This window comes from Rhipicephalus microplus, chromosome 2 (assembly GCF_043290135.1).
Source record: "Rhipicephalus microplus isolate Deutch F79 chromosome 2, USDA_Rmic, whole genome shotgun sequence".
Lineage (NCBI taxonomy): Eukaryota > Metazoa > Arthropoda > Arachnida > Ixodida > Ixodidae > Rhipicephalus > Rhipicephalus microplus.
The window spans coordinates 104982861-104996325 of NC_134701.1; the positions used below are offsets into that span (position 1 = coordinate 104982861).

Consider the following 13465-nt stretch of genomic DNA (forward strand, 5'->3'; position numbering starts at 1 on the left):
TAAGATACTCGGCTGCTGACCCACATGTCGCGGGATCAAATCTCGGCTGCGGCGGCTGCATTTATGAAGGAGGCGGAAATGTTGTAGGTTCGTGTGCTCAGATTTAGGCAAACGTTAAAGAACCCCAGTAGGTCGAAATTTCGGGCGCCCTCCCCTACGGCGTCTCTCATAATCATGTGGTAGTTTTAGGACGTTAAACCCCGCATATCAATCAGATACACAGCTAGGAATGTGTGAATAATACAAAAACCAACGAGTTCACAAAAAAGCATTGTTGGCATTACACGCAGACACAAAAATGCACAGGCGCACACACAAATACGCACAGGTGCGCACATGCCCACACGTATGCTCACGCAGATGCACGCGCACACATGAACACACACAAACATGCCTACGCATGAACACACAGGTGAACGTAATGTTTGTAAACTGTAGAAGAAACGAAAAAAAAAACACGCCAGCACTGAAGAGCGCTGTTATACCCGTTGCATTAAACAATTTCTTTGAGGAAGAAAAGTTACACAAGAAGGACAGCGCAAGGCCAGAGCGTGTTTTTTCTATTGACGTAGTGTGATGTGATGTAAAAGCAATAAAACCTCGCCTAAATATTGCTGAACGATGCGTCAAGTTATGGCTGCACAGCCGGGAACTAGGGACCAATGAACGTCGCGTGACACCACACGATAACGTGTGAGGCAATCTGCCAACCTTATTCTGTGCCCGACCATGCGTCATCCTTCCGTAAACAGTCAATGAAAGCAGCATATGTCGAAGGCCCGTGTGCTCAGATTTGGGTGCACGTTAAAGAACCCCAGGTGGTCAAAATTTCCGGAGCCCTCCACTACGGCGTCTCTCATAATTATATGGTGGTTTTGGGACGTTAAACCCCACAAATCAATGAAAGCAGCATATACAACGCGCCTTGGGTCCGTCATGTTTTGTTACGTCAACACATGAAACACGCTTACTATCATTTACATCTCTATGGTGTTTTCTATGTGCGTTTTCTGATTATCTAAACACACTCTAGACGTATTTACTCTGCTCCATATATCAACAACTGCTACTATATTCGGCTACTGTACCTGCTTCTATAATACTATAATTTTATGGAGGGTGTACGGTTCTTTATCCTCAGTTATTCGACGCATGTTGCAGTTCGAATACGCAGGATTATTGTTTAATTACGAATGAAATAGACAAACGACACAAATTTTGAAAAGTCTTGTGCTATAGCCTATTCTCATTGACCACATTAGCGAAAAGTATTATGACCAAAGACATATTATGAACTCAAGGAGGCTAATAGCGATTAAAAGCAAACCTAGTGCGTGAGCCCATGAATTAGGACCAGCTTTATCATCTATGCGTGGTAAAAATTATTGCTATTTCTTTAGAACTTGCTGCCTGTCCCAAGAAAAAGTCAAATAAATTGTGGGTACAATAAAAATGCATTAATCACTTACATTTACCTGCCAGTCTTGAAAGGAAGAAAAGTGAATAATGGAGTACGGGCGAAAGAAAAATGAATTGGCGAGGCTGAGTTCGGGGATTCCTAAATGATTTATTGTCTGATATTTTTCGTAGAGGAGCAGTCAAGTGCTGTGCGCAGTGATGCAGTCTAGGCCACGCCGATATGCTCCGAATTCATGACCTATTTATTATGGCTAGGCGTAGGGCGTTGACCTCGTGCTTACTTATATTTTTATGTTCACTACATAGACCATTTCACCTTTAGCTTTAGCCCCAAGAGAAAGTTCCTCCTCTATGCAGCTCTCATAGGTTATACGCTACTTAAGCTTCCTCAAAACGTCTACTGTAAACCAAACGCTACCTGTTCAACGACTAAACGAATGAGAACAACAGGAATAAATGCTGGTCTCTGTACCTAATACCAATCGAATGATAATGAAGCCAAGTAAGGCAAAGGGCACTATAAATGTAGTTTTTTACTGTAGCAGAATATTTAGGAAATAACTGACAAACTGCAGACATGGGCGTGTATTTATTCGTAAGCGTCTCACGAAAAACGCTATCACGAAATTGTTAAAGACAAAACATACACTGTCAACAATTCAATGACACGTGCTTCCTGGAAGTCGTTGGCAACGCAGGAACAGTGACCGTGCTATAATTGAAAGCAGTTTATATTCAACAGCAAACACACCTTTTGTATTGAAATACTTGCTGCAACAGACTGCACGTGCTATCTTTAACGGCATGTGTAATTTTAGTCCAATTAACTCTACAAGCCACCACTGAAGAAACAATTAAACCATCCTTTGTGGGCATAATGCGCACAGAACTCCACTCGCATATTGCTTTCTAGCAAGTCTCCGGCTTACCCAGCCAATCCGGCTTGGTTGCTTAATAACCCACGTTTGTTGCTCCAATATTACTGTCCGTGCAGTAGCACCACTTTCCGTGAAGCTAAGCAATCTGCGTTGCGGTTTATATCTCCATTAAGCAGCGTTGCTGAAGGGAGTAGAAGGTTAACGCAGAACAAAAACATCGAGCGTTTCTTCATGCAAAAGCACTGTTGCGAGCAGGCTCTCCCTAACAAGTGTAGCCTTTATCGACCGGTGCCAAATTACGTTCCAGAACCAAACAATGAGCTTCTGGTGTGTCCAAGCACGCCGCTCGCCCTAAGTAGAGGCCCGGACATTCTTTGGCCGGAAATGGGTACTTGTTCTGAATGTGGCCTTTGAACGTATTGTTGCAGCGCCTAATTTACTTCTGCTGAGAAATTGGACGCAAAGTGGAGCGTGTACGGTTTGTGTGACGCAAAGCGGCACGCTAAGAAACAAAAATTGGCGTCATTATTCTTGCCTAACGCACGAAACAATTGCTTCGGTCACACTGGCTGAGCGAGGTTTCGGGTGTAGAACACCACCAAGCATAATTAAATACAATTTTTTTGCCCTGTTTTCCAATAAACAGTGTTCTCTCGCTCGTGAGCTCGTAGGCGATCAACTGTTCCTTTTACAGAAATGTGATTTCTTGACGAGGTCACTTCGCGCTGGTACATTTTGCTCTTAACTTTTAATATTGAATTACGTGGTTTTATGCAAATTCGTCATTGTTACCTGTTTTAAATCATGTGTTGCGATCCGTGGCGATCCACAAAGCATTGTCCTGATATGTCAAAGATCATATGTATGTATGCCACACTGTGCATCTATTGTGATAAGCGGGAAAGGACAGTAATAATTGACGCGTTTGTAATTTCGCGTTTTCGTACGTTTACGCAAAATTGCATTCGCGATTCATGTCGACATAGATTGGGAGGCTAGTACGATAAAAAGAAGTTGTAAAGAGTGTTTTATATTACATATTTTTTTCTATTGTTTGTAAAGCAATCATAAACGTTCACAGGCTATAGATGAACATTACTAACAAGACTGTCTCTAAACCACACATGACCGCTGCTTTCTGTAGCATAGTGCAGTGTGGCAGTGAGATGGTTGGGTAATAGACATTACGTGCGTGCGTATCATGGAGAAAGGAAATATTCATGGCGCGTATAGATGGTTGCTGTATTTAGTGCTACTGTGGTGCCACTTCAAATAAACAGCGAGATTTTGTGAACATGGCCGAAAACTGCGGCAATGTCAAGTCGTAGTCTGCAAAAGGGAATATAGATGCACAAACAGCTTCCAATGCACCCGGCCCGCAAAGCAGTTACTAAAAGGATAATAGCCACTGATAAAAAGTTGAAAATTGATTACATTTCGCTTTGGGTTATCGATATCGTTACCTTCTGCCGCGCTCCTGTCATCAAGACCGTGCACGTAGCGCTTGAACTATTCGGCAAGCACAACTAATGACCGCGTGCAATTCGGTGTGAAAGTCATTTTCTATGCCCACGTAGCAGAAACAAGATTGTCATTAACACGCAACAAAATTCGCTGTGAATGGCATTCCATGTGATGTGCAGCAGGAGTTTTATTCGCACTTCGCAAGCCCAAACGTTGACAAGGTATTTTCACTACATGCTATTGAAATTGCAGCTCAGTCCCACATATGTTTTATTATTTCATTGCAATAATGTTTCAAAAATGCAGTCAAATTCATTTTTTAATGATTGTACCTTAGGAGGGCTTCATAAATGTGAGTGAACACTTATATGGACCCTGTAATTAGAGTTTTACGTTTACCTTTCAAATGACTTCTTACAAAGTCCTTATTGCCTCATGAGGCGGCCACCGAATTTTTTAGACTGCGTTACTTATGAGTGGGGTTACTGAATTTCCACGCACGCTTCAAGTGCTTTGTCTGTCTTTCCGTATTTGCAGGCACACTGGAAGCTACATAAAAAAAAAGTTGACAGTGGGGCTAAACGATGCCTGTTTTTACACTCCTCATCACTATAAACAGTTTCCATCTTTTTTTTTTCTTCGAGTTTGTGGCTCACTTCCTGTATAACCTTAACACATTGCGCAGGCTTTTAATGGCGTCTTTTGACGACCACGTAACTACAAAGCCCACAATGCTGAAATCAGCCGTAGACTTTGTATATGTTGTTCGGTAATTTGGGCGTATAGAATCATTCGTCGATAGAAGAGGGAGCAATTTTTCGCCGACTCAATCAATCATTCTTGTATGCTATGTCAAGTGCTACGCGATGATGTTTCGCTGGCGTGTGCATAAGCGCCTCCAGTACCAATGAGCAGAATTGTCAGATCACGCTCAAAAGCTGTCTTCGAGTCCCTCGAAGACAAACCCTTCTTGTGTAATTACGATGGTTTGGTGGCTGCTAGGATTTAGCTTTCCTGACAGACAATACGACATGAGTAACGCGAACCCTGCCTCCAGCTGACGCCCGCTTTGCGTTGAACGTAATCCAGTCTTTTTGTTTTCATTGCTCTCGCTTTCGCATGGACGTTTATTCGCATTCACATATTGCGTGCCCTGTTATCTGCATTCAAATTTTGTCCTCTACCATTCTGCGTAGATGGAAGAATGAAGTGCCTCCCACGGAATGGGGAAAACAGGGTCACGTGAAGCTGGGCGTGTGCGTGCATATGATACATGTTTTTTTATTGAATTGGGCTGCACTTTCTACGATCAATGCTTGTCCTTTGGGCCGGCAATCTGACTGTCGTGCACGTGCTTCATCACACACCAGACTTGTTGCTACAGGCAACAACAGCCAAAAATCGGTGCAACAATGAAATGTGGGAACGTGAAATAGAGGTCACAATGATGACCTCGATAAGAAGATCAGATGTCCTGTCACAAACGACTGTGTTATCACCGAGACAGAACAAAGTCTTCAAAAGGGATCCGGTGAAATACGCATGTCGCCGGCATGCCGTCATGGGCTGCATTCGTTGGCGTTTTCGGGTACCTTTATTGCGCACGAAGCAGACTTTTATGACTTCTAAAACAATCGTATTGGACGTCTTTTTTATAGCTTCAAGACAGGCTGTAGCTGATTCGATCACTGAAGATTTAAAGACACTCCTTTTTTCTGTATTGATAACTTATACTTGGCGTTATGGAGGCACAACCATGGCCTGACTCGACTGCTCTCCATTTCATCTTTCGCAATGTACCGAGAGTAGAAAACAATTTTTCTTGATAACACGCTCACTGGCTAACCATATAAAGGCACCTCCACGTCACCATACTAAGGGTGCCCTGATGTTCGTGCGCCGAGCCTATCCAGGCACCCTAGCTGCACGAGGGGACGCGTAGAGGCCGTCTGCAGGTCTTCCCACTGCATTTTGCTGTCATTTTAGCACGAAATTATATACGGGGGTCCGCCACAGATTTGCCGACGTACTTCTGTTACCGAAATGGCAAAATATACTAAGAGATTGCAAAGAATAAAAACAGATGGCTAGCGCTAACTGCGCGTAATCGAACTAGTAACCTCTCGATTCTCAGCGTGCGGTGCTAACAATTCCGTCACGGAGCGTACGTTGCATAAAATGCTAACGGCAAGCCCTTTATATACACCATACAACGTTTGGCAGTCTTCAAAGTTTTAAGGCTCTAGCGTGTTTTCGTTACCAGTAGCAAGATGGCGTGACGGACTCGCGTTAGAAAGGTCCCTAGATGAAACAAGTGTCAGAGGTACCGTCACTCATTGTTCTCAAGTCATCCTCCTCAATCTCGTTTGCCCCTCTTTTTCTCTGCGATCCCCGTCTGTAATTGACGCATCTCTTGCATGCGATCTTTCTAATGGCTGATGATGTTATTTATAATTATGCAAAAGGTTCAAAACGGGTACGCATGCGCATATGGCTCGAGCCGGATTCTCGCCGTGAGCAAAGAGAAAATCGTAGCCAGGACATAAACTGAAGAGAAAGAGCGTTTCAGTGTGGGTCAAATCGACCAAGATTATTTCGCTGTGCTCGTTCATTGCAACATCCGCGTTTTCAACAATGCTGCTTTGCTATAAAACAACAGAAAATAATTTCGCTCACTTCAACTTACATTGTGCTATTCAAGATGAAGCACACCGTGAAGTGCAGCTATGAAACATTTCACGCAAATGCTTTCGTGCAACTTTGTCGACGTACGTCGGTGCGGATCTGCGAAGCGAGTTTATTTGTCGGTTTTTACTGAAACACCTGGCGCCCGTCTAATACGCATCTAGTGCATTCCAGTTGGTAGAAATACTTGGCGTATGCACGTATACCGAGCAGCTATAGGCTGTAATCAACGCACCTTCAGCAACATTTCCAGCTTGACCAGTTGACCAGTATGCAGCATGAAGGAGCCGAAACGCGCTGCTTCGGAACACCTAACTAGTAGAACTCCCACTTTCCATGAAGTTCCGCAATGCACCAGACTTACCTGGCATCACGATTGTCCAAATGAGCACATTTAAAAACAACGTCATCGCAGTCCTGCTGGTCAAGCTTTCGTACTCATCTGGCCGTGGTTTTTCCTTGCATGTGCACAAGCCGGCTGTAATCACTCGTCACAACGTCACGCCCTGTGGTCACTCACATAATCTAGCAAGAAGCGTGTTCACTGTGTCACAGCACGAACAAAACACGTTTGGATAACTGTAGAAGTTATAACTGGACGAACTACGATTAACGAGTACGACCAATGCCTTCTAAAAAAATTATGCCTGGAACGGGAGCCGCGAACGCGCTGCCCTACCCTGTGATTTTTCCCGCCTCTTTCGGTACGAAGGCGAGCGTCTCCGACGGCAGCCCCCTGCGAACACAGGAATGCTCTCACAGTTGCCTCCGAGCAGCAGTAATGTCTCGTGATAGAGCGGCACGTTTGTCATGTTACTGAGTGATGCGGAGGCAAGCGGTCGTACGTGGTGACCGGTCGCAACACAATGCAGGAGACATGGCCTCCGAGATTACGTGCTGGCAGGAGGCTCCCAATTGAAAAGAGAGCGACGTTTCAGGCATAGTTTTTCTAGGAGGCGTACGTATGACGGGAGACGCCATTAGTCGTGTAAATTATAGAATTGCACAACGTTGCCAGTTGAGTAACGCACATTCCGCTAGCTTTTGTGTTGTACCGTTTGTGTTCATATAGGTAACCATTTATTCTACGACTCATTTCCTTCCATTTTGCTTCGTTCACATATATTAAATGTGAAGCATTTCTTATCGAGCTTCAGTGACTTTGAGCGTATCTATCTATCTATCTATCTATCTATCTATCTATCTATCTATCTATCTATCTATCTATCTATCTATCTATCTATCTATCTATCTATCTATCTATCTATCTATCTATCTATCTGGCTGCCTATGACTTCTAGCTCCCCTTGCCGTTTCGATAATGGTATCGATACCAAACATGGTATGGCATAACATGACTGTATGGAAAACATACATGACATTCGTGATGTACATGTATGGTTTTCAAAACATGAAAATCAAGACATGTACGTCACGAATGTCATGATTTACATTTCATAGTCGTGCGGCTCTTGCGGTGGTTTCGTTCACATGGCCTGTTGCAAAACTGGTATGACATGACATGACTACATGGGAAGCATAAATGACGGTCTCTCATTGGAAAATCATGACAAGCATGTCAGGTAACAACATGACTGTGTTCATTTACCTCCACCTCAGAACGTTGTGCTGACTTTAAAGTTACTTATCAACATTTCTTCTTCGTGCTTCGCATTCCATCGATTCCCATTGTACGTGGGATCTGCCAATTTTTTCACCGTAGCAACAAAACCCAAACATTCGCTTTTTAAAAAAAAGTTTTGAAGTTTCTAAGGGGCGCTCCATGAACATAAGTGAAGAAGAAAGGGAAAGGGGTCGCTACTTTGGAAACTTGTTTCATCTAGGGACCTAAGCGTTGGGCGCACTCTGAAGGTCGTAGCCTCCATGAAGCGTCGCTTCCATGGAGCACGTTCTTTCTTACGCATGCGCTGATCAGACTTGTAATTTTGGAGAGTACAAAAGTCACTTCGCACGCTGCGTGGCCATGTAGGAGCGCGCTGCTTACACACGACGCTTGAAGTATTGCGGCAGTTGTTCGCGCTTGTCCTGTGTGTACTTGTGAGCTCATATCATGCGTCCTTCTTTCTGTTTAAACATGAAGCTTCAAGTGTGGCGCTGTGACAGTTGTTGTTCTGAGCTCCTCTTATGTATGCCCATTTCGTGTGTGCATTCTGCTTAAGGTGTGCGCTGCAAGTTTCTAGCTGCTGGCCGTTCCTAACGTTTGTTTGCAATTTCTTGCTGTTCCTCAAACAATGCACAATAAACGCTCAACTACCTCTGGAAAGACACGTTTTACTTTCGCTTTATACCAACGTCTATATAGAGGGATAAGCTACGTTTTTCAGTAGATCCTGCTCCGATTGGTGACATTCTTCTGTGTGCAGCACCCGTAATACTTATCAGCTGCCTCTCACGATGTGAGTGTCAAGTGCACAATTCCTGACGAGTCATTTTTCTGAGTTTTGACAAGCTGCCCTAGCCCTCAGAAACAGGTGAATACAACCAGTGGCTTTAATGTGAGCTTACATAAAGGATAGACGTGAATAATAAAAAAGTTATCCAAAACGTTTGTGTATTTCAAAAGAAACAAACTAAAGGTTTGGCAAGGAGTACTAGAAAGCACTTGTGCTCTTTGAATTATGCTCCCCGCAAGTGATAAGCAGCCCATAGTTTCCCTTTTAGGGGAACCATTCAGACTACCCGACCCTTTGCAGTTTCAGCAAAATGAGTTCAACAATATCGCACATAAATATGTTGATGCAAAAATTTCCTCTCTATGCCAGTGTGTGCGGAGTGAAACAAGAAGCCCATTTCTGACAAAAACGACCACTGAGTGTTCAAACTAAAAAAAAGTGTTTCCCATACTGTTTGAAGAATATCGAAAGAGCTTGCATCGCGAAGTTCGAGTAAATGAACAAAACGTACCACCTCTTGCTACTTACCACGAGAACCGTGAAAATGACAAGGCTTTTCTTATGGAAAAGATCGAATATCTTTTGACGAGCAATCCTAACAGTTACGAAGTAGGAGCACCTCTCGGGATAGCCGGGATCTATGTGATGGCGGATGTGTGTTAGTTGTGCTCTATGGCAGGGCATGCACAGTTGCCCTTGCTTTTTTTATAAAGCCAGCCGTAGAAAGCAGATGCATGTGACAGAGACTCAAACTGAAGAGCCTGCTACAGCTGTGCCTCAGGACATACCGCAGCTGGAAGACCTGAAAAAACACCATTTGGATTTTACCCCTTCATCTATATACTGTGGTTAAGTGTATGTTGGGGACTAACTTGAAAAAATTAGCTTTGTGTTTGGATATAATGCGCGACTGATAATGTTGACGGCAATGTACGAAAGGGTCCGCTTTTGTACACTTTTGTTCAAATTTGTTCTTTTCTGTTAATTTATTCCGTAATTGAAACGAAAGTGCACATGACTGCCCAGATCGCATGTCCTTGGCACTTTCGAAAGTAACCTTTCACAAACGAAAACGTCAAACGTGCTGCAAGTCGTCGTCGCTGCCTTGAATGTGTCAGCACTAGCCACAGAATCGGCACAGAAGGTGGAATCCCTGCCAAGGTTTTCAGAATATTTTAGTAAACCCCACCAAAGTGGCAACAGAAAGGAATACTAAGCCAGTCAGTTACGTGCATAAATACCCTAGAAAAAATTTTTGTAATGAATCTGCATGAAGGGTAGGCTGTCGGTACTAAAATATAAAAGAATGCTTTGTATCGAGGCGGGCTAGAGTAGGGAAACGTGAGAAGGCGTGGAAAGTAACCAGAAGTGGAAAGGCCTGAAGCGGAGCCGCGGTGGCTGTCACCGTCGGACACTCCAGGCGTGTGAGCTCGCGTCTGTTTTTGCGCAGCACTAGCTACGCACAAGCTGCGCGAGAGGCGCTGTGCGGTGGCCAAGAAATTGATGATGATGATTATCCTACACTACAGCATCTATCAGAAAACTAACAGTTCGCAGCCCTACTAATTAAATTTTTGTGGTATAGGTTAGCGAACTCACTCATGAGTCAACTCACTCGGACTCACTCAGACTCAGATCAAGCCATCAGTCTGAATCTGAGTGAGTCAAGGCCAAAAAAAATTTTAGTGAGCCTCAGTACAAGTAATTCTAAAGCGCAAGATATACTTCTTGAGTGAGCTTGGGTGAGTTTCCTTTTCTTTTGCCTAATTATGATCCTATCTATATATTCTTCAGCATTACTATCGGCCTTACTTGGAATAACGACTATGTTTTCGCATATTTCAAAGCAGTGTCCTTTACACGCCATTTCAATAACTCATTATCAAATGCGCCAGTTATGTAGAGGGGTGTCTTGATCTGCCCCTCGCCAACGATTCCGGGGATGTTTTTGATAAATATATATTATGTTGTCATCTCTTCCAAGAAAAATCAACTTACTCATACCTCACTCGTATTCAAAGGTACTATATCAATCTGTGCCGAGAAGAGCGCACTGATTATGTGAGATGTTGGTGTTAAAAGCGTAGACACCAGGTTTGAAACTGTTATTTCAAGACCAACGTACTCATGAGCGGACTCAGTCAGACTCACTCACGCTCAGACCAAGCCATGATTCTGAGTCTGAGTGAGTTTGGGTGAGTAATGATTTTGTGAGTTTGAGTTCTATTGAGTTTTGTTGAAGGAAACTTTTGTGAGCCAGAGCCTGAGTGAATCCGACTCAGGAAAACCTAAGTGTGAGTGCAAGTGAGTCTGAAGTGCAAAATATGTTTAATGAAGGAGTCTGACTGAGCTCCTTAAGTTTCACTGACCTCTCCATTCGCAGCATCCGTATGTCTCAAGATCTGAGCTGCGCCTACGGCAGCAGTCACTAATCCTAAGCAGCAACCGGTCTTTGAAACAAAAATTGGCTATTCCTATTTATTATAAACAGGTACGAACTGATAGTTGAGAGTTTTATCAAAAGCATTTACCGAGAAATGATGGTCACAATTTATGGCATAGGACATGTACATATGAAGAACCACGTACCAAATATGGCACACAAAAACCATTGTCCCATATTTCGCATTTTTTGAACGAACACCTGACTCTAGTTATTCTTATTGATGGTTCTGGCTAATATGGCAATCTTAAGTGCAAGATAAAGGCTCACTTACTGTCTACGGAAACATAATCACCGTCATCATTATTTTTGTTTCATATTCTTTTTGTGCTTTTGTATTACAATTTATTGTTCTGTGTTTTATGTATCCTAATGTAACTCACATTAGCGTTTGAATATATTCTGTAAACTGTTTTTAATTAGTTTTTCTCGTAGATGCTTTGTGGATGTCATTACCTGAGCAAATTTCTCTCATATATTTTTTTATCTTCGCACAGGAGTGATTTGCATGTAGCAACCTGTTTATGTTTAATTTTACGCTAAACGTGGTGTTATTTTGGTGGGTTTTGGGCTTACAGGGGGCAGGTGCTTTGTCAGGCTTTTAAGCCTTTTCGCCGGTCCCCTTGGCAAAAAGGCAATTTGTACATATGCTTCTTTTATGTACCGCTTTTTTTGCCAAAAAAAAAAACTTCAACTTCAGCTTAAGTAACTGTGGTTGCTGGCTGAAGCTGCCATGTTAGCTTTTCCAGTGTCGTCTGCTGCAGAAGGTATCAAAATTGAGGCCGTAAGCTAGTAATACGCATCACGATGTTGAGCAATGTGATTGAATATTGAAGTAACGATTAACCTTCTAGATGATATGTGCCTCCTATAGGTTCCGCACATATTCCTTGTATGCGGCCTCCTGAAGCGTGTCTGTGAACTATATAAGTGGAGGTGGGAACAGTGAGCTAGCAGTGCCACCATAATGCTGCGGCTGCAGGCAGAAGTGATCGTCATTGCAGAGGTCGTGAGTGAAGTGGAGAAGTGAGTCGAGTCCAACCGTAGTACAACATAGTACCAATATAGCGTCCTTGAGCACGCCAATGAAGTGTTATCCTAGATTGTTAACCCGCTTCAGTTGGATAACCACGTCGTCAAACTGTTATTGGGGCTTTGTACCTGAAAACCAAACAAAACAACCTGAAATATATTGAAACTAGCGTGACACTGCAAATTTATTAACCAGCCTTGTTGGTGTTCCACTTTGGCTGTTTTAGTGACGTCTATGAAAGTTATTCCTGCAACGCTGGCCTTCCTGCTATCTAAATGGACTGTGCATATAACGTCCAGAACTTCATGCCATTTATAGCGTTTATGTATGCATCGATGTATGCTAAACATGATTTCAAGTCTGGCGGTGCATGACTCAACGCTCAGCGGGCCGCTCTCATGTTTGGACAGTCAGGCCAAGCCGGACCGCCGCATCGTGGGTGCCCTGACAGCCCACCGTTGATCCCCGATATAGGGGCTCCTCATAGCGGATATCCACATGTCTTCATTCTACTGGTCCGTGCCCTGCAACAAGGGGCACCACCAGAGCATTGAGACTAGGCTAGCAAGGTCGTTGCATTGAATGCAAGAGCTATAAGGGCATATGTTGGGATACATTTCATGCAATAAAGCCGGGCTCGGGTACGAACCCGTCTGCAGTATACAGTCTGAAAGCCAAAGCATGCGCTCGATTTAACTTCTTTTTCAGAAGGAGAAAGTATCTCCTCCTGATATAAAAGGGCTGGGTAATTTTATTGTAAGTGATCGCTTGATCTCTGTTTTCCAAAACTGCGGGCTGGCGAGAGAATTCTTCATGGTCGCGGAAAGTGGGATCTCGCGCCTTCCAGTGGGCCAGCTCGTTCAGGTTTGTGGCAATGCCCCTGATTTATTGCATGTGAGTGGGGAACCAGGTGAAGGTGTTGGTGGTGATGCTTCTGCCTTCCACTATGTGAAATGCTTCTTTACACACGGCGCAAACGCGGAAGGCTACCCTAGAGTCGCTGAGTATATGTTCACGTTTGTCATCCAGAAGCGCCAAGGCAATGACCAGTTGCTCGACCGTACACAACGAAGAGCATCGTTCTGAAACGGCGTTGGTGGTCTAGCCCCTGTGGTAGATTGATACAGCT

General features: G+C 43.7%; 1 protein-coding gene across 1 annotated transcript in view; it reads left to right on the forward strand.

Annotated features, from left to right (window-relative positions):
• Positions 1 to 13465, forward strand: part of LOC142796339 (cell adhesion molecule Dscam1-like) — a 198069-nt gene that overhangs the window by 79510 nt on the left and 105094 nt on the right. The gene's annotated exons all lie outside the window — the stretch shown is intronic.